Below are 26600 nucleotides of genomic sequence, written 5' to 3' on the forward strand. Positions count from 1 at the left end.
GCGAGCCCCCACACACACCCCGGGGGGTGAGTGTTTACACCCTCTGTTGCCTCCCAGCGCCGCCCTCCCCCAACCAGGGGCTCCTGGGCACCCGACCCCGCACAACTGCGCTAGGAAAGTCTTTCCCACGAACGAGTCCCCAGACAGCACGTGCATGCAAACAGTCCGATTACAGGGGCAAACAGCAGCCTGGAGAGAAGGACAGATACCCCACGAGTGGCCCAAGTGAGGGAAGAAAGGAACGGAGTTCAGCTGAAACCGGAGGGGCGGAGTCTCTAGCAGGCTGTTTGGAGAGGCCCAGAATGCCAGGAAAGGCCACAGAACGGCAGGAAGTTGGGGAGGAGGAAGCCCGGGGGCTGGCAGGAGACAGAGGGTCCCAGGGACCTGGTGAAGACCGGCGGATGTCAGGTCAAATGGGAGCCCGAGGAAGGCAGATCAGAGGAGTCCTGCAGGGTCTGGACGATAAGGTATCGTTTCCTTACATGCGCTTCGTTCACATCCACACCGGCTGTGTCCCAGGGAATGTTCCAAAGATGCAGAGAAAGGACACAGTCCTGGTCCTGGAGCAGCTCACAGCTGTGAGGGGCAGACACAAGGGCAGGGCCCCAGATGACAGAGCCCAGACGCAGGCTGGAAGGCTCTGGGGGCAGGGGGCAGCGTCCTGGAGACGGTGGACCCAGCTTAATCTATCTCGAGGGACACGGAGCAGACGTCTGGGGGGAGGAGCAGCGGTACAAAGGCCGAGAGGCAGGAAAGCGCCTGGGGCTTCCCAAGAGCTACGTTTAGGTCACAGTGTGGCTTTGTGTGTGTGTGTGTATGTGTGTGTGTGTGTGTGTGTACACGCGTGTACACGCACAGGACTGCGAGCGATGAGATGGGGGGGGCACAAGTAGGTCAGAGCCACTTTGGCAAAGGTCCTGTGTTCACTGCAAATTTTTGGACCTGACTTGAAGGCAGGGGAACACATGTAGATGACACGGAGTGACGTGGTAGGATTTGTGTTTCGAGGACAGGCTGGAGCTGGAAAGCAGTTGGCTCGGGAGCCGCCGCAGTGATCCATGTTTGACATGACGAAGGCCTGAAATGGTACCTCGCACTCTGCGGCCTTGTCCGTGCCAGGCATCGCTCTCCTCTTTGCAAAGAGGAATGCACTTGATCACCGCAACAATCCTATAAAGTAGGTTCTATTATCCCCACTTTGCAGGCCAGGCAAGTGAGGCCCGGAGGGGTGAAGTAACATTCTCAAGTTCCCATATTGAAACAGGGAAGCCAGGACTCAGACTGGCCCCGGAGTCGGCGCTGAATGGAAAGGGCCCATCTGTCAGGATGGTGAAATGGGGCAGACTGGCAGGATGTGAAGAAGGAAGAGCCGGGCTGACTGGAAAGCTTTTGAGGGTGGTGGGCGTAGGGGAGAGAGAGAAGTGAAAGATGAGGGTGAGGGCGCCCACTGGGTCAAACAGTGTCCCCCGCCCAAGAGTCACATGTACCAGGAGCCTGCAAATGTGACCTTATTTAGAAATAGGGTCTTTGCAGGTATAATCAAGGTGAGGCCATACTGGAGTAGTAGTGTGGACCCTAAGTCCAAAGACTAGTATCCTTGGGCTTCCCTGGTGGCGCAGTGGTTGAGAGTCCGCCTGCCGATGCAGGGGACACGGGTTTGTGCCCCGGTCCAGGAAGATCCCACATGCCGCGGAGCGGCTGGGCCCGTGAGCCATGGCCGCTGAGCCTGCGCGTCCGGAGCCTGTGCTCCGCAACGGGAGAGGCCACAACAGTGAGAGGCCTGCGTACCGCAAAAAAACAAAAAACAAAACAAAGACTAGTATCCTTATAAGAAGAAGGAAATACGGACACGGGCACAGAGAGACCTCCAGGGAAAGCTATGTGGTGATGGATGCAGCAGTCGGAGTCGTCAGCCTACAAGCCAAGGAACGTCAGGGATTGCTGGCTAACATCAGAAGCTGGAAGAGGCAAGGAAGGATCCTTCCCTAGCGCCTTCAGAGGAAGCACGGTCCTGCCGGCACCTTGATGTCAGACTTCTAGCCCCCAGACCTTGAGAGAATAAATGTCTGTGGTTTTAAGGCGCCCAGTCTGTGGTAATTTGTTACTGCAGCCTTGGGAAACGAATACAATCTCCCACTTCAAAGAAACTGAGAGGAGGACACTAGCATACCTAACTTGGTCAGGTAACATCCCAAACACAGAAGGAAAAGACAGGCATGATCCTCTAGGTGAGCCTTAAAAGAAGAATGTTGAGCTGGTCTGGGAGGCCCTTGAAAACAAAATTCTGACTGTGTAACCGTGAAAGGGCCTGATGAGAAGGAGAAGGGGAGGAGCCTAAGAGATGAAGTGCATCATCACAGAGCTGGCAGATGACCTCAGGCCGGAGAAGGACACATTCAAAGCTGGAGGAAGGACGCAGAACCAAGGGCAAGAATAAAGGAGCGTCTGAGATGGCAAGAATAGAACCCAGCCTGCTGCCCTCCGCATGGGGCTCAGGCTTGCAGAAAGGGCCAAGGGCAAAACAGTGTTTCAGAGGGTGGGGTGAAGGGAAAGTAGGGAGTTTTAAAAGTTTGGCTAGAATCAGGAAAACCTGCTTGGGGTGAGGGCTAGTTTAGCCTTCATGGATGACAGATAGACCCAGATGCTATTTGTCATTGATCGTCTCTGTAAAGATAACGGAATAGAAAGCACGGCTTTTTATTTTGTTTTTTCTTTTTAAATGAAAAAGGTAGCATAAATATTAGCGAGAGAAAACTGAAACCCAGGATTAGGGAGAGGACGTATCTATAAGAAGATGAGATCCCCGTCAAAGGAGGCATTCAAGCAGAGGGTGGAGGAAGCTCTCATCCGGGGTGTTGTAGAGGCAATTTCTCTGAGACTTTATAGTGGACACGACTCACTGCCAGGCCTTCTGACCCTTGGTCCTCCCACACCATAGAGAAGGGAAGCTGGACGGTACCCTAGAGGCACTTTTACTTGGCTTTGGTGAGGAGACAGCAGAAAGACAGCATTGCTTCAGAGCCTTGGCTCAGACTGGGTAGTACCAGGCAAATCAGAGCCTTGTGATGTGGTGGTTTTCTTGCTATGAAGGTTTTGTGACCTGAAAAGTACAAACCTGAATTTTCAGCTTTTTAAATTACCAAGCACGGAATGCAACCCCCCCCCCATCACAAAAAATCCTGACCCTCCCGCATGTCGCGCCCCCCCACCCATCCCTGACCTTCAGCGCCTCCCAGTCTGTTCTTGGTGGCCTCACCGAGGAGCACAGCGGAGCAAGGCAGGGCTCTCTCCCCGGTGGCTGGCGGGGTGGCAGGGAGAGCGGGTGTCCTCTTTCTCCTGCTTTCCCTCCCTCCTCTGCCTCTCCTCTTTGTTCTCCTCCTGTCCCTCTCTCTGCCTTTAAGCCTGGCAGGATTAGCTGACAGGGATGAGCCGAGGCCAGCCCTCGCCTCCCCTGTCGTCTGTCTGTCCATCGAATGGGGGGACGGTGAGGACATTCGCATGATCTCTCAGGCCCCTGTATCCCTCCACCGCCCGCCCCCCAGGGTGCTCGGATTTCCGAGGCACGCCTGGGTCCGCTCCCAGTGTGTTGACTGCAGGTGGGGGGAAGGAGACAGAGACGGGTGCCCGTGGCTGAGGACAAGAATCTGCGTGACACTTTCTTTGACCTTGAGAAGGCCTTCCCCGCCCTACCTCTCAGGAGACTGGAGACGGAGATCTGGGCCTTGCCCCTTTGGCGCCGTCAGCCCGCAGGCAGCTTTCACACGTGCTCTAGCACAGTGGAGCCAAATTCCCTGCCTGAGGCCTGAGAGACAGGGCCGGGACGGGGGCATGGGGAGGGCGTGCCAGCGCCCACCTTGGGCTGAAGTACATACGGCGGGGTGAGGCCTGCCTGGGCTGCTACTGTGTCCTGGGCCTCAGAGCCCCACTGCTGTCACCTTGATACACGCAGATGTCAGAGTCTCACCCCGCCTGCCCTTCCCTGGGCTGACAGCCTTTCTCTCCTGCTCTAACTTAAGATCCCTGGCGCCTCTTTTAGGCCACAGTGGAGCATCGCCTCACCTCTCTCGGCCCCAGCGCGTGACGCGAGAGGCCGGGTCAGGTAGTCATGCCACCACCTGCTCCAGCCTTTAGGGAGAAGAGCCTCCGACTTGCTCCAGTCTCTGGCCTCTCTCAAGTTCCCTTCCTTTTTTTCTCCAAGATCAAACAAATAAACCTGTTGTTTATTCTTTTTATACATTTAATACACGGTAGCTGAAGAAAGGAAGCAAAAAGGTTCTAATAAGATCACCACCTAGAAAAGTCACTATGAACATTTTGGTGTATATTATTTTTTCTCTCTCCCCCCAGACACTGAGGATTCATCAGTGACAAGTCAGGTAGGGCTCCCACCCTTTAAAGGCTTACATGTCAGTGGGAAAAATTACACATAACCTATATAACATCTACTGACAAGCAAGGCAGAACTCTCCTGTATGCTCCCTCTCTCCTCTGCCTGCATCTCTCCTGCCATTGATTTCCTCCCCAGAAGCCTTCCTTTTCTTTCACACATCTACTCTGTGGCAGGAAGAGGCTTTGTATGTAACGTGAGGTGCCGGACACACGTCTGGGGTAGGGTCTGTCCTGGGCGGGGAGAACACAGGCCCCTACCCCGTCCGAGGCAGGATTCGCCTGGCTCCTTGTCTAGAGCGCTCAAGGCTGCTCGTACCCCACGCCGCTGGGGATCACAGCAGCTACATCGCAGCAGGGGGAAGGAAGGGCCCCTGCAGATGCGCCCCGTGGGCCCAGTCATGGCGATGGCCCAGCCAGCGGCCAGGACCCAGTCGGCTCCCAAGGTGCCGGGCAGGGGTGGGGAACTTCCATTGCTCTTTCTTGCCTCCCAGGTGGTGTGAAGTTTTCAATTTTCTCTCGCTAATATTTGTGGTGTGAAGGAGAAGGAGGTGACGAGGCAGGCAGGGAAAGTGAGACGGGAGGGGAGGAGGGGAGGAGAACCACCAGCCTTGTTGCTACAGCAACCACACATGTGAGCCAGCTGCTGTCACCATGGAAACAAGGGGAGCCTGCTCTGAGGCTGCGTTGTCTCAGGGGAGACACAATTTTTGACAAAAAACACCCTTTGATAAAAATAAAGAAAAAACAATGAAAGCCACCCTCTCCGGGATTCGGGGGCACTGCCGAATGAGGTGACAAAGGAAAGGATGGGGCTGGGCTGTGGGGCGGGAGGCTGCAGGCCAGGCGCTTCTGCCAGCTGCAGAGAGTTGCCGAGTCAGTGTTTTAGAGCCAAGGGGGCCCTCGGAGATCACCCCCCACTTGATGGATGAGGGAGAGAGGCCCAGGGAGGGAGGCAGGCAGCCCACTCAGGGTCCCGGGGCATGAGGAAGCAGCTCAGGGAAACCCAGGGCCTCTTGGGAGAAGGGAAGGGACATGCTGGCTCCAGAGGGTGGCTGACTGCATGTAGCCTGTGGGGCTCCTCTTGAGCCAGTGCCTGGAGACTGGGGGGAAGAGAGACACAGATGGCCAAGTTCAAGCCCCTTTTGCTGGGGTAGGGAGTGTGGCAGGCGTTCTGGCCTCTTTCTTCCTCGCCCTGTCCTTGGCATTCCCTGCCAAGCTCGGCTTCCCGGGGTTTTGGCTGTCTCTCAGGGGACCAGGCCCCGGTGAGTCCCCACAAGCAGGGCTGGAGAGAAATTGCCAGCCAGAGACCACAAGGGAGCCTCTTAGTCTAAAGACAGGAGGGGAGAAAGGGCGGAAACACCCAGAGAAGGATGTGCTGCTGTCCTCTCCAGGGAAAGCCTCACCGGCCCAATGCATCAGAATGACGGAGGCAGGGCAGCGAGGCACGTTCGCGGGGCACTTGGTTCTACGCTAGATTTTTGGCCAGAAGGAGATGCTCTTGGTAAAGGGTCAAGTCCTGGGAAGATCATTCAAGACACAGTCAGTACAGGAAGGTGAGGGCTTAAAAAAAATCAGGGCTTTAATACAAGGGTTTCTGAACTGCAGGTTCTTTGTAGTACAGCTGGGCCCCTGGCCACAGAGAGAGGCAAAGGGTGGGCTCTGAGTGCCCTCCTATTTCACCTGGAGCTTCTCTGCTGCTCTCTCTTTTACATGTTTCTTTTTTCACATAGTACTTTCCCAAATGTTGTCTCATGTGCTCCCCTCTGACAACACGGAGAAGTGGATGTGCCCATCCCCACTGTAAAGAGGACACAGGCTCAGAGAGGTCAAGCCCCTCTCCCAAGGTCACACAGCTGAGAGAAGCGGAGCAAGAATTCAAAGCCCAGCTCCAGAACAGGACGCCGACCCCGTTTCACAGGAAGGGACGATGAGACACAACAGAAGGCACGTTCCTACTCAGGCTCTCTCCTGACCCCTCCTTAAGGAGAACAGAGGCCAGACGATGACGAGATGCTGTCCCAGGGCCCGTGGCAGTGGCACAGGCTCAGGTCAAGGACACATTTGGGGGAAGTGATCTTGCCGCCTCTTTGTCCTGGAGCTCCCTCTCCTCTCTCCTTGGGGTCTTTGTGGGGCCTCAGCCGGGGGCCCCATAACGAAGGGTGAAGGTCGGAAGGGCAGCAGGGCCTGGGAGGGTGGGACTCTGCCCTCACCCTCCAGGAGAGCCTCTTGCCTCCTGTCAGCTGCCCTTCACAGCCCCCCCACCCCCCCGCCGTCAGCCTCTAAGGCGGAGACCACGTGGGTGAGTTGCCATGGAAACTGCGGAGTTCTATTTGAAAGCCAGGCGTGGTGTAATCTGAGCTGGGGTGGGGGGGATGGTGGGGGGAAGGGTGGGGGGGGCTGGGTACCGAGGTGGGGCAACTACACCTGTTTGGCTGATGTCCTCCAGGCTCCCCTCTTACGACCAGGAACTGTTTTAAGGTTTCACCACCGGCTCTTTCCCGTAAATCACCTGCCGCCCGCGGTCCCGCGCCAATGCCCTCTTTCCCCACGCCCATTTGTAATCTCAGGCAGTAGCCCCACAGGGCCTGCCCTGATTCCCCAGAGAAGGAGCCGATTATCCCCGTTATACAACACAGGGTGGCAAAAACACAAGAGAGATCATTTTTGCCATACAAGGGGCTGGACGGAACCTCAGGGATTATCAGCATTGCAGGGGGTGTGCGTGGGAAGGAGGGGGAGTGTCCGGGACGTGGTGCTCCAGAGATGGGAACCCGAACCCACCCCTCCCTTCCCCACCTGGTTCAACAGCAAGAATTCTGGCGCTGGCCGAGCACAGACCCAGGAACCAGGAAGGCTCGGAGTCGGACCCAAGGGGGAGCAGTGGGCTTGCGGTGGCCTCAGAATTTCCCCCTAAGCACACCCAGGCCCTCTATTCCCTGCTCGTGCCTGGTTTGCAGGTTGGCTTGGTCTTACCAGCTGTCACTCTGCTATGCCACACCCCCCACCCCAAGTGATAGCAGAGGAGTTAAGAATTTTGCTTCTCCACCTTGCTGTGTGACTTGGGGCAAATTGCCTAGCCTTGCTGAGCCTCAACTTCCAGCCACAGAGATTAAAAAAAAAAAGAACTGCCTCATAAGGTTGCTGGGGATTTAAAGGAGACAATGCATTCAAAGTGCTTAGCATAGCACCTGGTGTCAACCAAAATAGAAGTATGATTACTATTATTATCCATCCATCAACACCCAGAACAAACCCATCTCCTGCACGCAGCCTTCTTTCTCTAAGGAGAGAAAACTGGCGCTTAGGTAGGAGCAGCCATCGAGTGCCAAGCGCTTCCTCTGCGTTCTCTCCCTGGTTCTCACCACTGCCCTGGGAGGGAGGTGCCCTTTTACTATCCCCATTGTACAGACGTGGACACTGAGGTGCAGAGTGTCTTGCTCAAGGTCATTGGCTACTAAGAAGTAGGGTCAACATTCACGCTCAGCCTATCTGGTCTCAAAGCCTCACGCTTTTCCTAGTGCAACGTGCCCCTCATATACGGAACAACCCTCCCCCAGTTTCCTTCCAGTTCGAAGCAGGTTATTACCCCTTCTGATTTCTTTCTTGCCTTCTCACCTGTACTCACCAGGGCAGAGAGTAAGGAGGTAAGCAGAGCCAGGGAAGGTCAGGATTCAGACATTCCCTGCTCCACTGGCAGCATACGCAGCAGGGAGCTGGGAGCCAGGTGGGGCGTTTGGAAGAAGCAGGTGGCCTGGCATAGGAACCCCAGGTAGGGAGAGGGTTCCAGGTGCCCTAGGGGTTGTCGGGACGCCGAGACAGACTCTCTCCAGCCTACTCTGATTTTCTGCTCAGCTCTGACCTTGGTCTCTGGACCCCAATCCCCCAGATCAGGGCTGGGGAGGGCATGATGGATGACCTTGACCTGGCTTTGTCTGTCTGGGGACTCAGAGTGTCTCCTTTAAGTGAAGAAGAGATAGAGAAGAGAAGGTGGAGGATAAGAGGGGAGAGAAAGGAGAAGCAGGAGGGAAGGAGGAGGAGGGAGGAAATGGAGAGGGGGAGGGAAGAGAAGCTGCTGGAGGAGAGGGTGGAGGGAAGGACACAGGGGAGGGAGGGAGGTGGGAGGGAGGACTGCCTGCCAAGTGTGATTCTGAGCTCGGAGGAAGAAGAAAGGATGAGAAAGCAAGAAATCGGCTTCAAGGGAAGGATGAAAGGGGGAGGGAACAGAGAAAGGGCGAGAAAGTGAATGAGGGAGAGAGAAAGCTGGGGGGAAGGAAATGAAAGGATGGGGAGAGGCCGAGGGGAGAGAGATGAACAAAGATGAGACTGAGCAGCTGCTCCGTCCTCCCTCCTGCCAAGTGAAGGCCTCAGAGCGCCGCGAGTGGCTGAATGAACTGGGAGCCAGCCATGCTCGGTCTCGGTGGCTCCTGCTCGGCACCAAATCCTTCCTGGCTCAGCAGTTTCAGCAGTTTCCACGGCCTGAAAGGGGGGAGGGCGGGGTGACGGCACACCATCCTCCACCATCCACTCTTTTTCTGGGGCAGCATCTTCTCTGAGGTCCCAAAGAACCTCCCAGGTCTCTATGGCTGGTGCCTGTCCTCAGAGTTCTCCCAGGTGCTCTGTCCTGGACAACCCGTCTAGAACCTTCCAAAGAGGCAGAAATCGGTTGCTGTGCTGAGGGGAGAGCAGGTGTGCATGCAGCCCAAGGAGTTCCCCCTTCTCTCACTGCTGAAACCTGACACCTTAGGAGGCAGCGCCCAGCGACTGGCTCCACTTTAATAAAAGAACGGAAATGTACCGCCATCTTAGCCGGAACTCAGCAGGTTACGTGTTTTTTTATATACTTAAAAAAAAAATTAATTAATCTTTGGCTGAGTTGGGTCTTTGTTGCTGCGTGTGGGCCTTCTCTAGTTGCGGCGAGCAGGGGCTACTCTTCCCTGCGGTGCGTGGGCTTCTGTTGTTGTGGAGCACGGGCTCTAGACGTAGAGGCTTCAGTAGTTGAGCCTCACGGGCTCTAGAGCGCAGGCTCAGTAGCTGTGGCGCACGGGCAGTTGCTTCGTGGCGTGTGGGATCTTCCCGGACGAGGGTACGAACCTGTGTCCCCTGCATTGGCAGGCGGATTCTTAACAGCTGCGCCACCAGGGAAGCCCAGGTTACATGTTTTATCTCATCCAATCCTCACAGCAACCCTAAGATGTCCATACTATTATATTTTCCAGAAGGGGAAAGGAGAGCTAAGGAGGTCTGGTTACTTGCCCAGCTCACGCTGGGGAGGGACCTGGGACATCTGACTGGTGGGGACAGAGGTCATGGTCCTCCTGGGGTTTAAATCCAGGGCAGGGGCTGAGGCTGGAGGACACAGGTACAGGGTGGGCAGCTCTGAGGGGCCATGGAGGAGCTAATGGTCTGTGATGGTTCGGGCAGGTCTTGGAAGTCTCTGTTCCTCAGTTTCCCCATCTCACATCACCATTGCTGTAGGAACATGCAAGGGGAGGAGCTGGCTAGAGGAGCCAGGGCACAAAGTCAGTGAGGCACTCTTTGAGGGTAGTGTCCACTTGCAGGGAGGAAGATCTGGCCATGTGGAAGGAAAGCTGTGTAAATAGCATCGCCTTCCCAGCAGCGTCACCAGCATCTCCAGGGAAGGCTGGTTGGGTGGTAATATAGCCCTGCTTTCATGGGGCTTCTAGGAACCTTTCTCTAAAGGGCTTTGATCTATGGGCACACACACACACGCACGTGCGCGCCATTCTTATCTTTACAGCCACCTTCCATGACACATAAAGTATGCCTGGCTTTATTTTATGAGACTGGAGGAAGCCAAGGTCACTCAACTGGCAGCAGGGAGAGCAGATACCGCCTGGATGCAAGGGCAGTGCGATAAAGTTTCTGCCCTCAAGGTACCCAGTGGACTCTCAGGGGAACAGCAGGCACTCAGCGCCCACTCTGCACCCAGGCCCCATCCCATCTCCCACCTCCACAATGCCCGACGGTCATCCCTCAGACCCTGCGGGTGCCATTGCTCCCTTGGCACCACCCAGCAGCCTCTCTGAGCCCCTCTCCAACCTGAGTGAGGATCTGTGCCTGCCCCCTCCCACTCCAGGGCCCTGATAGATTCCCCTGTCACTTTCAGTCAGGGTCCATGTTACAGTGCGGATTTGGAAAAGGGCTTCCCCTCCTCCTCCCCCGCCCTCTGCCCAGATGGCAGCTCCCCTTCCCCAGGGACCAGGGATGCAGCAGCTCTTGTAGCCTGTGGTTACCATGGCAATGGCCTTCTCTTAGGTTTCCGTGGGGGCGGTGAGGGAGGATGTCACAGAGGGTGCGTGCGCGCGCGCATGTGCACCCATTTTCAGCTGCAGGTGAGGGGGGCTCAGGGATTGGGATCCCCTCCTCCTTGAGTGGGGCCCGTCTCTCCTCCCAGCTCAGTCCCAGCCAGCTCGGCTGCATCCCGGGGGCGGGGAAGATTGCACAACAGACAGAGGACACTGGAGGGAAGAAGGATGCTCCAGGAGGAAAGCTGGAGGGGAAGGGTGGAGATGGGCATCTGTACAGTTGTCCAAGGTGGAGGGGCTGGATGGATGTGGAGTGGGATATGCAGGAAGGAGGGAGCCAGGGCAGCAGAGTGGGCACAGCGAAGGATCCAGATCCTCAGAGGGGAAGACCCGGGAAGGGGTGGGCCCCTTATTTCTGCCGTCTACAAACCACCCCCACCCTGGGGGCGTGGGTGTCTCCTGCTGCGCTTCCCCAGCAGAGAGAAGGCCCCTCTGCTCCTCCAACATGATCTCTAATTTCCGGCAGACATTTGAGGTCCCTGACATCTGCATAATGTGGGCCAGTCTCTTAGCAACGGGGAACAGCTGTCTGGCATTTCCAAGATTAAACTGTAACTATACACGGTCCTTGCCAGGGGGAGGGGGAGGGAGACGGGGATAAACACTGCCTCCTGGCATTTTCAGACTCATTTAGCTTTTATTCATTTCCTGCCTCCAGTAAAGAGGCCAGGGATTCAGGCTGGGCCAGGCTGTTCCCGCCCCTGCCTCCGCCGCCACTGTTGCTGAGGTTGCAGATGGCTTTTCACCCAGATCTGTTCGCTCGGGAGGGGAGAGGGATAAGGGACAGCACTAGCCATTTTGGGTTTTATTGTATTTATTTTATGTAGGTGCAGTGATCCTGGCACGCGCCGGGTAGGTGCAGCCCAGGAAGAAAGGATGTGTGGTCCATCGGTAAAAACCCTCAAGGCGGCTCCAGCCTGGTTTAATTCCCTCCAGCTCCATTGCTAATAGCTGCATGACCTTGGGCCAAATCCCTTTATCTGTCTACACCGCCATCTCCCCACCTGTAAAAGGAGATAATTCTACCACCCCCAGGGTTGCTGTGAAGATAAAATGAACCTGCGCTCAGGCAACAGAGCCCTGACTAATCATGGTGCCTTTCTCTTCCTCTGCTCAGCCTCCCGCCCATCATCCGTGGTAACAACCTCAGGCTCTGCTATGGGGCAGAGGCAGACACAGTCCGTTTCCCTGGGGGCCACCTTGAAATCCTGTTCCCTGGAGCCCCAGGCAATGACACTTTAGCACCAGTCGGAGTTAAGCCGAATTCAGCAGTCCCCAGCAGGGCCCTGGGGAGGTGTCCTCAGCCCCTGGCCTCCTTGGGCCTGGGCAACTCCTATGTCCCAACCCCTCCACCGCTGGCTCCTGCCATCTGGCCCCAGCTCCTGAACTCGTGAGTGCAGTGTTTTGGTTTTGCAGCAAGAAGGAAAAATTGAAGGGCGGGTGTGGGGAGGAGAGAGGAAAGGGAGGAGGAGGGAAAAACCCTTGAGCGGCCTGTGCTGGCCAGTTCCAGGAATGTGTTCTCGGACGTCGGTGCCAAAGCAGTGACCCAGGCGAGGCAGCCAGGCCGGGAGAAGGGAGAGGCCGGCTCCAGGGCGAGAGCTCGCCTCTTTCCCCCACCCCAGCCGCCTCTGCTGACTCATCTCGGCTCCAGCTGGCAGGAGCCTTTTCTGGGGATGGCGGTTGCTAAGATTCCACGAAGATGACTGATTGCTTCTCGTTGAGCTTGGTGAAAACATGTTTGTAGACTGCACACAAACACACGCACCCACTACTGTGTATACCTGCACATGTGTGTTTTATGCCCAAATGTGCGTCTGCACACAGAGCACCGAACTTGCTTACTGTTCCCAATGCCCTTGTGACACTTAGGTGCCGATGCCACACACGTGTGTGGACCAGCTCTGGGCCCCCAGAAGGGCGGAGACGCAGCAGGTCTTCCTCGGCCAGTAACTCGGGCAGTGGGGAAGCCGCCAGTGTCTGGGCCAGCTTTAATCTAAAGGCGTTTTCAGGTTGCCCTGAACACATTCTTGGCCCCTGTCCCTCCTCCCCTCCCTGGGTTTCTTGGTTGCCTTCATTCTGCTGTAATGATCTAATCTTCCCTTCTCCCTCTGCCTGCCAGGGTTTTGATGTCTGCTGTTCCAGGCACTCAGCTGGGAGCTGGAAGGCTCTAGAGCTGGATTCCTGGCCTGGACCTGATGCCCCAGGGAGCTCCTGGGGGTCCCCAGTGGCTCTTTTACCCCAGGAGAGAGGGGACCGCAGTGAGGATCCCTGGATGGAACGCGCTGGGTCTTTCTCTGGGCTCCGCTGCCGGCAGGAATCCAGGTGATGTTCTTTCCTGCTCTGTGCTAGGCCCAGAGCCTTGCCTGGAGTGGCCCGATGGCTCGGGGGTCAGCCTGAAGCCCTGGGTTCCCCGCCTCTGGTTGCCAGCACTGTGTGTGAGCTTGGTCACATTGGGCTCCCGCTGCCTCGGTTCCCCCCACCCGCTGGGCTGAAATTGGACTCCTTGCGGAGTCTGCCAGGGTTTTACTGCGACAGGGCTTGGCAGGCGCTCGGGCACCAGGCAAGGTTGTTTGTCACGGGTTCTTGCAGGGGTGGAGGGGCAGGCGGCCCCGTGCCAGCGCGGAGCCCACGCGCTTCCTCTCGCCAGCTCTGCCCGGCTCAGGCTCAAGTGTGGCTTCTTGACAGGGACCCACCCTGGGGGCCAGATCCCACGAGCGAGTGCTGTCTGCCGTGATTCAGAGGCGGTTGCTAAGGAAGGCCTGGTACCCGGCCTAGAGGGTTGAGCTGTGGCCAGCCTGGATTCGGCAGGCTTGGCGAGGCTCCCACCAGCCACAGGAAAAATATTCTCGTCTGAGCGCAGGGTCCTCTGTCCTAAAATGAAGACAAGGCCGGCTCCATGGTTCCTGCTGATTTTGACATATGATGATGCAGGGCAGGGGTGGAAATGAAGAGAGTAAAGCAAATGATAAAAGTTAAAAGGAGCTGCATCAGTCTGCTGCCTAACGCTCCTGGCCAGCGGGATTCCAGCAAGCCCACCTCGGCCGGAGACCGCTGCTGGGACCCAGAGTTTACCCTCTGGGCTTCCCAGCTCATGAGCTTCCTTTTTCATTGATTTACCCTGTAATTCCCAAACCTGACAAAACAGATAGAAGCTCTAGCCTCCTCCTGGTGAAAATAAGGCAGGTTGAGGGGTGCCGGCTTTGTCCCACGGCTGGAGCCGGGGGCATGGGCGGGCTATTTTCCAGATAAGGAAATGGAGGTGCAGAGATGTTAAGAAGCATCTAGTAAGTAATAGGGCCAGGATTCCAGCCACAGAAGTTTGTCTCCAGAGCCCGGCCCTTAACCACTTTCCTTCATCATCTCCCCGTGACTGTCATGTCCCAGGTTGGCACAGCGACACCACGTGTCCCCACCTTCCCCTCTGTTGTCATAGGCCGTAGAGGAAACAAGCGTTCCCGTAGTCCACTTCCAACACCGCTTCCACCTCTGCCCTCCAGTGAGCCCACGTGTCAGCCTTACATGAGATAAGCTTCATGGCCAATTTTATTACCTTGTTCACTGCTGAGTGACCTGAGGCATATGATTTAGCCCCTTGGACTTTCTCCTCCCCTTCTGTATAGCGAGAGGCCTATGGGACCCCTGCGTTCCTTTGCTGCTCTGACATGCAACAACTCTTAGAAACTCCTTCATCTAGGACTCCCAAGCACAAAGCTACAGATGCTACTGATATGCCTGGTCTCACGCACGCAAACACACATACATACACACACACGCACAGACACATATAGGTGCAAAATCTTGAGCAGACACTGGAAATAAGGCAGGGCTTCTGGGAGTCTTGTATGTTTGTTGTATTTTTTATGCTAGGAATGATCAGGGAGCAGCCGTGAGCAAATATTTAATAGCTGGGGTCTCACACACCTGTACAGTTATCACAAGCTCGCTCAGCCAATGTTGCATGCTATGCACACACACACAAGTGTTCTCGTTCTTAAGTCTTGTCTTCCTGCCTAGACCTAGACCGTAACGCCTTTCGGAGCAGGATGCATCTGGTGTCTCCCTTATATTGCCTGGTACAGTGCAGCCTCCAGTGGGTGATCAGTTTGTATTTGTGCTTTGATGCATAAAGGAAGGACAGTGGGAGATTTATGCTAACAGAATTTTTTAGTTCGATGCACCCACCACACCTGTGATACCTTCAGTAGCCATTACCCAGACCAAACCCCTCAACCCCCTATCTCAGCCGGCTCCTCACTTCCACCCCTGCATCCCCTGCTTTTCCTGGGCCTCTTCCCATCCCCTGCCTTCCTTTTCCATCTCACCCATGGGGCTTTGAGTCACTCACAGAGCTACTGCTCTCTTCCCCCCCTCAACCGCTTTGATTTTCCTTTCCAGGGAAGTGCTAGGTGGTGGTCTCTGCGTGGCTGTCAGAGACAGAAGGGCTTGGAGCTGGAGGGGCTGAGCCCCAGGCCTGCGGGGGACGCCCGCCCCTCTTCATTTTGACATTCCCTCCCTTGAGGCCCACCTGGAGAACCAGAACTGCCAGAAGTGTAACTCGACCTCTGGGAGCTGCCGAGTGAGCCCACAGCTGTCCTCAGGTGGGTGGAGCCTGAGGAAATTAAAATGCTCCAAGTCCTTCCACTGCAATACCCAGGGCCTCCAGTGCGCGGAGCCTCAGGATTTAGAGGCTGGAATAGGTGAGGACAAGAAAACATATTTCCTCCCGCCTCCCTCCATGGCCGGAGGAGGATGGGACGGAAGCCAGTGTCGGGGCCTGCTGGCTTCTGGGTGACAAGCCTTTGGGGCTCTGGTTAGGCTGGAAGTGACCAGTCTGAGTCTTCCCAGCCCTGCCTGACTTTGAACCAGCTTTGCTTGGGGGTGAGATCAGGGGCTCTGCTCTCTGGCCCTGAAGAGATGCACGCAGTCTCCATGGCTCACTGGCCCCTGTGGGTGGGGGCTGAAGGGGCCCCAGGAAGCTGAGGGGAGCTCCTGGAGCGGGTGGGAGGGCACCCAGTCCCAGGGCGGGCTTGCTGGGATGGGGAAACGTGGCCTGGCAGACAGATCGGAAATTGCTCTCCCACCTCCGCCTTATCTCATTTCAGGCCTTGGACGGAGACCTCTGCTGTCCCCAGGCTCACGGATCATGACATGTGTCTTCGAAGGGGGTGCTTCCGCTGGCCTGCAGGCCGGAGGACAGGGCCACCACTCTGCTCCACCCGGGCCTCCTGCCTTTGCTTCCCCAATCCCTAGGGTCGGTGGTGGAGAAAATCCTCCCGCCATCACCCTTCATCGCGCCGGCTACACAGTGACACCTGGTGGGCCTTGGGCGCCATTACAAGGAGACCCCAGAGGCCCTTTATGGGCCGAGTCCCTGGTTCCAGCATCCCACAGGGCATCTGAACACGGGGGTGGGGTCTGAGTCCATTCCTACAAGGGGTTGCAACCCACCATTTTACACCAGCCCAGGGTCCCAGGCACTGGGGACCACTGGAGACAAGGAGATGACTCTTGGAAGTATTCAATGCCCCATCACACAAGGATTTTTGGGGGCCTGGCCAGGTCATTATGTCGTGGCACTTGTCCACTAGGGTTGGATGAGGCTTCCAGAAAGGTCTCAGAGGGAGTGGGCCTGGGGTAAGCCCTCAGCTCTAGTGCTTGGGGATGTTTGGGGGCAAAGCAGATTCTGCTCCCCTCAGGGGTGAGTTGGAATCCGTGCCAGGCCCTGAGCCAGAATGAACAGACCCCAGGGGGGACATGCTGGGTGATCTGATTCCATACAGTTTCTCTGGCAGCAGCCCCCATGCAGAGGGGCTGTGCCTGTGTACTTTTAGAGCCACAGAATGAATGGGAAGGGCTTTGAGCATCCTGTTGTCTACCTCCTATTTTTCACATGACTTAGGCTAGGTCACAGGGCTACTGAATGGAGACTGGCCCTTATGGCGCCTTCCTGGAGGGCACGCAGCGGCAGGGCACGTCCCGTGGACTATGCCGAGCTGGGAACCAAGTTTGTTCTCCCACACAGCACTGTCCCGTGTCTGAATGCAGGGCCTTCCACTTCTGCTGATTCTCTCAGGTGGTCGTGGGCAGTCTTGCCTTTCTCTCCTTCCTTAGTTTCTCAGGGTTGAGGAGTGCTGGATTTAGATTGCCGGGTTAGAAGCCAGTTTTACAGTATTACCGTGTGACCTTGTTTCCCAAACCTCTCTGTGCCTCAGCTGCCTCATCTGTATAATGGTTATACAGGTATCTCCCACTTTTTGAAAGTTTGCTCTACGCCACCTCGCTTTTACAAAAGACCTACATTAGTACCTGTTTTTGCTAACTGAAATCCAAAGAGGATTTTTGCTTTTATGAAAAAAAGGCGTAAAGTGAAGATAGAGTTCAGCGTTAGTTTTGCAGCAAGCATTATAGAGGCAGCGTGCACCCCAAGCAGTGAGGGTGGCGCACCAAGCTCCTTCCCAGGAATTACAGTCAGCATCTCAGCATCAAGTTACCATAGCTTTGAACTGTGTCTGAGCATCTGTGCTTCATCTCCTAAGGTAAATCCTTTGCTTATGCCATTTCAGCTTACAAAAGCTTTCATAGGAACTCTCTGCTTTCAGATATCAGGGGAAACCTGTAATGTTGTCTATTTCACAGTATTGTTATGAGGACTCAGTGAGTTAAAGTATGGAAAGCGCTTAGAACAGCCTGGCATGTGGGAAATGCTGAGAGCTCTTGGCTAAGAATTATGTCTTCACCACCACATGGGGCCTTCTGGTGGGGGTGGAGAGGAGTGTGCCTCAGTCAGCTCTGGCTGTCATAACAAAATACCATAGACTGAGTGGCTTAAACAGCAGACATTTATCTTCTCACTGTTCTGGAGGCTGCAAGTCTGAGATTAGGGCTCCAGCATGGTCAGGTTCTGGTGAGGGCCCTCTTCCTTGTGAGCAGACGGCTGCCTGCTAGCTTTGTGCTCATGTGGCCTTTCCTTGGAGCCCGTGCTTGCAGAGAGATTTATCTTTTCCTCTTCTTAAAAGGACACCAAGTCTATTGGTCAGAACCCCACCCGTATCATCTCATTTAATCTTAATTGCTTCCTAAAAGCCTTGTCTCCACATATAGTCATATTGGGGGTTAGGGCTTCAGCATACAAATTTTGAGAGGAAACAGTTCAGTCCATAGCAAAGCTGTGCATTACAGATTCCACTTGCCTGTCTTCCTGGGTGCTATGTGACTTGGGGCAAGGACATCCTTTTTCAAAGCTGCTACCAAGCTTTGGGCTTGAAAAACATGCACGATGGCACTGGGTCATAAGTTAGGTTAGAAGAGTGCCCCTCCGTAAGGCTGAGGCTAAGGGACCGTCAAAGCACATGGCAGGAGAGATAAATGTGGGGCGGTTGAGGTTTGTTGCCTTGGGCTGGAGGTATAAGCTGGCAGATTCTACCCCTCCATATACTCAGTACCCCCTCGCATAGCCCTACTGCTGAAGGGCTGTATTAGTTAGGACTGGTTCAGTTGTAAGTTACAGAAACCCACATTAAACCAGCTTAAGCAAAAAGAGAATTAACTCACAACTGGGCATCACTGTCAGGCACAGTTTGATTCAGGGATTCAAACAATATCATCAAGGCTTTATCTGTCTCTTGGGCTCTCAGCTTTGTTGTGCTCTGTATCCTGGCTTTATTCTATAGATTGGCTTTCTTCTTGTGTCAGGAAGATGACAGCTGGTAGCCTTAGACTCACACCTTTCTAGCCTAATAAGTCCCTTTAAACGTCATTTCTGTCTTCCATATCGCAGGGAAGAGTCTTAACTGGCTCACACAGGAGCATGTCCATTAATGAACCAATCAACATAGGGAGTGTCCTCTACCTGGGACGCTCACCCACCCTTACACTTTTGGAATAAGGTAGGGCATCATATTGACAGCCGCATCAGTACCACCTGGGGAAGGAGAGAGGCTCTCGGGGAAACTAGAGGAAGAAGGAGGGGAAGTGAGTTGGGTCTGCAAAGCCATGGCCGCCATACCCTTCCAAGGGGGACTTGCCTAGGCTTTCATCTTCAAATCAGAATGTCAGTGCAAGAGTGTTAAAAATTACCAAGTCCACCCTAGTTCACTAGACAAAGAAGAGAGCTGAGGCCACAGTGAGTGCCTTGCTCAAAGTCGTCCTCTAGTCTCCCGCAGAGGCATGACATCATTCCTGGCTCCAGATCTAATTATTCCAGTCCAGAGCCAAGTGTAGTGGCCGAAGGGTTGTCTGAGAATCGCTTCTCCCCGCAGAGGGACTCAACTGAGAGCCAAGAGGTGAAGGAGGTTTTGCAGGGGGCTCCTCACTGATCAGCCCAGGGCATTTGTCTCCCCTGCTCCTCGCCCTTCTCAGGGTTACAGGCCAGGAGTCCCCCACCCCTTCTCCTTCTGCCTGCCTGCTGAGGAGACTGCAAATGGCTCTCAGGGCCCAAGAAGGTGTGGCTGGGATACTGGCTAAGAATGAGGGGAGGTTACAAAACAGGGAGATGGATCTCCACGTGTGGGAGTGATTCATCTGAGGGTCGGAAAGTCATGCAAACCTTTAGAGGGGGGTGCAGTGGGCTTGGAAAAGCCAAGTAAATTCTGATCAATGTGGGATTCTCAACCAAAATCGTTTGCTGGTGCTGTCTTCATCAGGGGTCCTCTCTCAGGGCAGGATGTGAGGTCAGGAGAGGAACCAGGAAGGAAGGCAGCTGCCCCTCCTTCTGGCCACATGATCTCAATTTTTCTCTTTTAAAAAAAATTTTTTTTTTTTGGTGGTACGCGGGCCTCTCACCGCTGTGGCCCCTCCTGCCGCGGAGCACAGGCTCCGGACGCAAGCTCAGCGGCCCTGGCTCACGGGCCCAGATGCTCCGCGGCATGTGGGATCTTCCTGGACCAGGGCACGAACCCGCATCCCCTGCATCGGCAGGTGGACTCCCAACCACTGCGCCACCAGGGAAGTCCCTCAATTTTTCTCTTTATCTCTGTGCACATGGCCACCCAGACCCCCTTTCCCATGTCCTCCATAGAACCACCCACTCCTGCCATACCCATGTCATTCCCATCCCTCCCCTAGGGCATTGCCCCGCTTTTCTCTAGCTCCAGAAATTCTCCCGTATCTGCAGACCTGGCTCAGGTTGTGCCTTCTCTAGATTCTACCTTGATTCTCTAAGCCAGTAGCTCTCTAACCATGTCTGGCGACATTTTGGTCGTTGCCGATGCAGGGGGTGTAATGGCATCTGATGGGTGGAAGCCAGGGATGCCGCTAAACTTCTCACTCTGCCCAGGACAGCCCCCGCAACAAAGAGTTATCTAGCCCATAATATGAATTGTGCTGAGGTTGAGAAACACTGCAGCTCAGAGGGCCTGGGGCCATGCTCCTCAGATTTGACCCAGTTCCCTCAGGCTGAGCCTCCTCCCCCAGGAAAGCCAGTTTGCCTGGGTTCAAATCCCAGCTCCCCGGCTCACTTGCTGTGCAACCTTAGGCAAGTAACTCAACCTCTCTGGGCCTCTGTTTCTCATCTGTAAAATGGGGCTTATAAGAGCATCTACCTCATAGTGTTGTGAAGATTAGATGACTATATATATATATATATATATATAGAGAGAGAGAGAGAGAGAGAGAGAGAGAGAGAGAGAGAGAGAGAGCGCGAGCCTGGCTCTGAGAAAGCATTCACTATACATCAGGGATGATTACTCTAACCAGTGGTCCTCTGGCTTGAATCTCCCCTAAGGAGAGTTTTGGAAATCTGTGTGTGCCTTTGGTGGCGGTGGTGGAGGTGAGGGGATGCTGTCTAGTACTGTATAGTCTTGCCTGAGCATTTACATATTGAAATACTTGTTGTTTTATTAGAAACGATTTCTTTCCTTTCTAATACAGTTAGGGCATCAGATTGACTGACAATATCTATTATGCCTGTAGGTAGGTTGTATTATCAACAAATTTACTTTCAGGTTATTAAAGTATTATAAAATATTTGTAAATGTTTTCAGGCTTGTTGTTGGGTCTCAGAAGTTTGAGAGCCACGGTTCCAGAGGACTGAGCTCACACGGCCACTCGTGACTTTTGAGCGAGCCCCCTGTCGCCCCTAAACTGAAGACTTGGCAAAAAGGCATGCATTTAAGCAACTCTCCCCGGCTCTCCCCACGACGCACACCCAGGATAAACCCAGTCCAACGCTGCCCTCTCCCCACGCCCACCTGCCCTGCGAGTACAGACCCAAAGGGGTGGAACTCAATCACGGGTGCACACAGAGCCAGGCCGGGCTTCCCCTAGCAGAGGCAGGCACCCAACTCTGCCTGCTGCCTGATCCAGAAGAAGTCCAAGTGTTCTGAGGAGGGTGTTGCTTCCTACCACACCCTCCGGTCCGTTCAGCCCTGGAATCCAGCCCCTCCCTTCCCCCCCCACCCCGCCCCCAAACACAACCTGGGCTCCTTCTGTCAGGTTTGTCCTTGTTACAAAATGATCCTTGTAAGAAACAATGGATGAAGACATAGAATAGAAATCACACCTACTCCTGTTATCCAGAGATAGTCTCTGCTAATATTTTGATTTTTTTTCTTGGAAATCGCACCTCTGTATTTTATTTTTTAACACCCCATTTGCACATGCTGTTTTGTAACCTGTTTTTTTTTTTTCCACTCAACTGTATATCTTGAACATCTTTCCAGGTCATTAAATTTCTTCTACCAAGAAATGTCAATGGCTGCTTAGTATTCCATAAATAAACCATTATTTATTTAACGAGTCTATTGATGGCTGGACATTCTGTACCTCATTCTTGACCTTGCTTGAATGCTGGCTCTGCTCTTAATGGCTGTGTGATGTCAGGAAAATCATCTCCTCTTTCTGAGCCTCGGTTTGCTCATCTGTCCATTGAATCGTCTAGTGCCCCAGTGCCCTTGGGCTTTGCTTTGAAGATCCCCGAGCTGGTATATGACGCAGCACTTGGCAAGGTGCCTGGGACACGTCCCCCAAAGTGTGTTCTCAGTGTGAATCCTCATCCTTTTCTCTACTGTACCTTCTGCTGCTTATTCTGGAACTCCCAGTTCATCTTGGCCACCCTGAAGGATTGCCCCAGGGTCTTCCTGCAACTGGCATTCTCAGTGTCTCTGGTTCCTGGCTGCAGGAACAAGAGTTTGTCATGGACCCTGCACTGGAAACTAGCACCCAGTCGGGACCGGACTCATGACCAGCCCAACTTCTTCCATGGCTAGCCCTGGATTTCAGATCAGATCTCTTAGGACGGAGCCTTTGGGAACTCCCATGATGCAAATTTCCCTGCCCCTCGACCTCTTCCAAGGTGATTGTAAAGGTCTACTCAGGTCCTGGGGCCCATGCCAGGCTGTGTGCCTCAACCTTGACGTCCAGCAATGTGACCCTCCTGTCCAGTGGCTATGGTCCAGGAGCCTTGTATGCCTGCCATGGGCCATTCTTTTCTGTCCCTGACGAAAGTCTGACCGTGTGGCCCTGTCCCAGCTCGGAGGGAGCCTTGGCTCTCCAGCCCAGCCTCCCCACTGTCCAGCCACTGGCATGACTAATGGCAGCACCCGTTTCTAGTGCAAAAGGAAATGCCCAGGCCCACGCCGCTGGGATGAAAGAGGCCTCTAGCTGAGGTATTGGGTTGGCCAAAAAGTACCTTCGGTTTTTAAGTAAAAATAAAAGACACATTTTTCATTTTCACCAAGAACTTTATTGAACAACGTATTCAGCCTTTTGTTCCACAACCTTCTGCCATTTTTCAGGCAACTTCATAATTCCATCTTCCCAAAACTTATCTTTTTGAGCAAAGAGCTGTTCCAGGTGCCTTTTACAGTCTTCCAGGGAATTGAAATTTTTTCCATTAAGAGAATTTTGTAAAAACCGAAATAAATGGAAATCCGAAGGTGCACTGTCTGGTGAATACGGCGGATGAATCAGAACTTCCCAGCCAAGCTGTAACAGCTTTTGCCTGGTCATCAAAGAAACTTGCGGTCTTGCAGTATCCTGATGGAAGATTATGCGTTTTCTGTTGACTAATTCTGGACGATTTTCGTCGAGTGCTGCTTTCAGTTGGTCTAACTGGGAGCAGTACTCGTTGGAATTAATCGTTTGGTTTTCTGGAAGGAGCTCATAATGGAGGACTCCCTTCCAATCCCACCATATACACAGCATCACCTTCTTTGGATGAAGACCGGCCTTGGTGCGGTTGGTGGTGGTTCATTTCACTTGCCCCACCATCTCTTCCATTCCAAATTATTGTACAGTATCCACTTTTCATCTCTCGTAACAATTTGTTTTAAAAACGGAACGTTTTCATTATGTTTAATTAGAGACTCGCATGCGGAAATACGGTCAAGAAGGCTTTTTTCGCTTATGTGGAACCCAAACATCAAAGCGATTGACGTATCCAAGCTGGTGCAAATGATTTTCAATGCTTGATTTGGATATGTTGAGTATGTCGGTGTATCTCCCACGTGGTGTAACGTTGATTGTTCTCAATTAATGTCTCGATTTGATCGCTATCAACTTCAACTGGTCTGCCCGACCGTGGAGCACCGTCCAGTGAGAAATGTCCAGCACGAAACTTCGCAAACCCCTTTTGACACGTTCGATCAGTCACAGCACCTCTCCATACACTGCACAAATCTTTTTTGGCATTTTGGTTGTGTTTTTACCTTTCTTGAAACAATAAAGCATAATATGCCGAAAATGTTGCTTTTTTTCTTCCATATTAAAATGGCTACACAAAAATTCACCAATTTTGATGAGTCTTTTTTTAAATGCAGACTGATATGACAGCTCTCACATACAAACTAACGAAACTGTTTTGAATGAAGTTAAAGACAACTAAGTGCCACTAGAGTCATCTTACCGAGAAAACTGGACGAACCGGGCTTCCCTGGCAGCACGGTGGTTGGGAGTCCGCCGATGCAGGGGGCGCGGGTTCGTGCCCCGGTCCGGGAAGATCCCATATGCCGCAGAGCGGCTGGGCCCGTGGGCCATGGCCATTAGGCCTGCTCGTCTGGAGCCTGTGCTCCACAACGGGAGAGGCCGCAGCGGTGAGAGGCCCGCGTACGACAAAAAATAAAACCTAAAAAAAAAAACCCAAAAACTGGACGAACCTTTTGGCCAACCCAATACCTGCTTCCAGCAACCGAATCCAGGCCCTGAATAACCTGAAGCTGAAACCTTGCGTTCGGGCCCTGCCAGCGCATGCGCACACGTGAACATTGTCCCACATCCTCCCTCCCTCTCCCAAGCACGCCCACAGTCACCCACACATTTGCACACACATGTGTGCACACACAACCATCCTGTTCAGAGGCCAGAGAGCAGTTAATCCGACTCAGGTCAGGTTTTTGACGTCCTGAACAAAAAGAGGAGACTAGGATTTGAGAGACCCCAGATGTCGACGGCAGTACCTCTTTACAAGTCAAGACTCCGTGGGCGCTGGCCACCTCGAACACCCCATATATCTGACTCTGCACCACAGCAGGGCTCTGACTGGGCTAAGAGCCTCTTACCTCCTCTTGACTTACATGATAAGCATGGGGCAGGGTGGAGGTGGGGCGGGGGTGGGGGTGTGGGGGGGAGGTCAAGGTTCTGGGAGAGGTGGGAAGGGTCATGGGAGAGAGGCCCCAGGGCAGGGAGGCAGAATTGCGGATGGCCCTCCAAGTATTGAGAGGATCTCGGCCTCCAATGAGTCCCAAAACAGTATGGAGTCAGTGTAGAAACCTTTAAAATTGCATTTAACTCCACTTAGTGAGGGTCTGCTATGTGCCAGTCACTGTCAAAGGATGCTAAAGAGAGGAAAAAAAAAAATCCCATGGTTCCGTCCTCCCCAGGGAAGTGCTGCCGCCCTGTGGGGGCACATTTCTCCCCACTTTCTTTCTGAGAAGGGGCCTTCTTAAATGGGATGGCCAGCACAGCTCTGTCACTCTGGGGGGATTTCCGTCAGCGTGATAGAGGGGCAGGAGAGCCAGCCAGGGAAGCTCTGGGTCAGTGGAAAGCATGGTGTGACTCTGCTATAAACGACTCACCCTTGAGGGCCAGGGACTGATGCTGAGCTCTGCCCCTTTAACTGGCCTGGGCTGTTGCAGTTTCGTTGTTGTTCTTGTGAATATTTTAAAACTGTTTGTCACTCTCTTCTTATAGCACAGTCGTTCTCTACCTGGCATGGTTTTGTCCTCCAGGGACTTGTGGCAACGTTGGGGACATTTTTGTTTGACAACGAATAGAGGGAGTGCTACTGGCATCTAGTGGGCAGAAGGATGTTGGTAAACATTGTGCAATGCACAGGACAGCTCCCTGCAACAAAGAATCAACTGAGCCCAGATGTCGTTTGTGCTGAGGTGGAGAAGCCCTGTGGTGGCCTATCAGTTCCCGCCACTGTCACTGGGATTCCTCTAATAGCATCTCTCCCCGATTCTAATGTGGGATTTCCCATCCATCGTGGGCTGGGTAGTTGGTTAATCAAGCTTGCTAAGACTGTTTCCCAAAGAAGAGTGAAGAAGTGTGGAGTCCAGCCCCGTGGACTACTCATGGAACCAGTGCATAGCTCTGTGAGCCTCCCTTAAGCCTGACCGGGCCTCAGGAACTGGCCTCAGGACTCAGTGGCTCTAGCAAAGATGGAAGGTGCCAGTGACAATGGTCCTGGCCTTCAAGAGGGGTGTCCATTCACAGACAACATTCATCAGGGCTCTCTGGTGCACAAAGGGTGGCTTCCTCCCACCTGCTTGGACCCTGGCCCGCTCCTCTTTGGTTTCTGCCTACTCTGTTTGACCAGTAGATCCTGGCATCTTTGGCTTCTGCTCCCAAAGTTCCAATCCATGTTCATCTCCTAATCTTCACTCTGCTCTATGATTTGTCCCCTCCTGGCCTCGCCCTGCAGTCAGGCAGATAGAACGAGAGGCACTCTTTCTTCCTTCTGGGTTTTCCATAGCATTCTGTGTGGGCAAGGGGACACACTCATGACCTCTGGGTAAGTGAGCCTTTACCATATTTGGTTTGGGAATGTACCCTATATATAATGCGCCAACACTCTGTTCACTCCATTCCGAATTTTTTAGGACTGCTTTTGTCGTGAGGGATGGAAATGAACTCTAGCTGAGCTAAGCAAAACAGGAAATCTACTGGGAAGACCCCACAGTATCTCAAGGATTCCAGGGTAGGCCTGCTGTTAGGCCTCAGGGATGCGCTGAAACCAGGGACGGGGCAGTGTGGAGGCGCAGAAAGTCCTTCCTCCCCTCTCCGCCCGCTGCTTCCTGCTTCTCCCTCCCCATCTGTACAGAACTTGGGAGGAGAAAATTTCCAATGAAAACAGTGGCAGCTGGGTTAACAAGTCCTCTATTCAAAGGAGCAACCGGTCTGGGCTGGAACCTCTTGGTTCTGATTCAAAACTCCTGGGGAAGGACTTGAATTGGAGGTATGCAAATAAAACACTAGGTATCCATGGTAACGTTTATATTGATGCCAAGACAGGACACTGAGAGAGAGGTTGTCAAAGATGCAGAGGGAGTGCTCCCGTTTGCGGTGATGAGCTGTGAATGGCTGGGTTGGGTCGAAATGAAAGCAGAGACACTCAGTACCGCAAGTCTGGGTTGGGGAGGGCCTGGCTTAATTCTACTCAATCCAATATGCTTTTAGGAGAAATTACTATAGCTTCAGTCCCCAAGAAGCTCCCCCTCTGATGAGAAAGTCAGACAGACACACAGACAGAAAACTACATACCGAGTTGCGATGTCCAGAGCAGCGGTGTAGACAGAGTGCCCTGTGCGTGCTAGAGACCACCTGCATTCCTTAGCTGTGGCCCCTTCCTCCATCTTCAGATCACATCACTCCAACCCCTCCAGGTCAGGTTAGCCAGGAAAAGCTCGACAAGGGAACGACCTTTGAACCGAGCCTTGAAGGATAAAG

General features: G+C 53.8%; 1 long non-coding RNA gene across 1 annotated transcript in view; it reads left to right on the plus strand.

Annotated features, from left to right (window-relative positions):
- The window catches only part of LOC137220126 (uncharacterized), a 30583-nt gene extending 9139 nt beyond the window's left edge, over positions 1-21444 (plus strand). The window contains exons 4-5 of the long non-coding RNA XR_010941489.1: positions 15111-15313; positions 15818-21444. This is a non-coding gene — a long non-coding RNA (uncharacterized lncRNA). The remainder of the gene's footprint in view (positions 1-15110; positions 15314-15817) is intronic.
- The last annotated feature ends 5156 nt before the right edge of the window (positions 21445-26600 follow it).

This window comes from Pseudorca crassidens, chromosome 1, assembly GCF_039906515.1.
Source record: "Pseudorca crassidens isolate mPseCra1 chromosome 1, mPseCra1.hap1, whole genome shotgun sequence".
Lineage (NCBI taxonomy): Eukaryota > Metazoa > Chordata > Mammalia > Artiodactyla > Delphinidae > Pseudorca > Pseudorca crassidens.